Below are 1,207 nucleotides of genomic sequence, written 5' to 3' on the forward strand. Positions count from 1 at the left end.
CTGGAGGCGAAATAAATTATATTTACATTAGATAACCATGAATGATAATTAAGTTTATAAGGTTATAATTGATCTACGGATAGATTTATAAATGTGGTTAAAAAGCAAAGTAATGTTTAAGATTCATAGAAATTCTTCAATTTTTGTGAATTTTAAGTGTACTTATAGTTCTGATTTTTTAGCACCAATCATAAATAATTATATAGGGCCTATGTATTATACGAGTACAGAACAATTTTGTTAAATTAGTTAAATGATTTCTATAATTATTATTAGTATTATTTCGAAGAATTACAATTAATTTGAATTGTTTGCGAATGACAATAATTTATTTACTTAATTACTCAATTAATACCAAGTTAAATGTTTCTTAATTTCCAAAATAATACCTTATCTCACTGAGAATTATTTATTACTATTCTACAGGCCATCTTCAGGGTTAAAAAAACGAAGATGGCCTGTAGAACAGGAGAAAACGTTTGTTAAAGTTAATAAATAATTCTCATTGAGATAAAGTGTTGTTGTGGAAATTAATAATTTATTTAAAAGACTGTAACCGTACGTGTAAAATTCTCGCACCAATAAACAATTAATATATATTATTAGTATACAGTATACTGAAAACCGTATTTAATCCTATTTTTTATTATTAAATGTTTTATTAAAATTCCTACGTTCATTTTTATATAAGGTAATACAAGACGGAAGGATGAAAAGTGGAATTAGGAAAGCTTTCTGATTTTTATATCATGGGAAAATCTGATGTTTAATTTATATCATGACAATTTAAATTAAATAACAAAAAATTAAAAAAAAAACAAATAGCGATGTAATCATCATGCTATACATAAAGATACATGTTAAGTTCTATAAAATTTACAACAAAAATATGCAATTTTTTAAAAAATTATATGTTATAAATTTCTTTAGGGGAGACCGGGGCAACTTCGGCAAGCGGGGCAAGTTTGTCAAGCGCTTTTTTTTTAAAACAAATTAAAAGGAGACTTTGGTTATAGGTTAGGCAGTTGAGTTTTATTGGTGGCTTGTTGAGTGTAGTGTTTTTATTGTTCTCCAACAAGCGTAGTTGAATTATCAAGCAAATTTTCATTTTCGTTCAATTCCATATAATATTTTTTTTCCATTTATATTGAATTGGCAGGTTTTGTTATAATTCCATGATAACGAAAGTTACTTTTCCTGTTAGAAG

Source organism: Centruroides sculpturatus, unplaced genomic scaffold (genome assembly GCF_000671375.1).
Source record: "Centruroides sculpturatus isolate CEXI.00-Female unplaced genomic scaffold, Cexi_2.0 scaffold43, whole genome shotgun sequence".
In the NCBI taxonomy this organism is placed as follows: Eukaryota; Metazoa; Arthropoda; class Arachnida; order Scorpiones; family Buthidae; genus Centruroides; species Centruroides sculpturatus.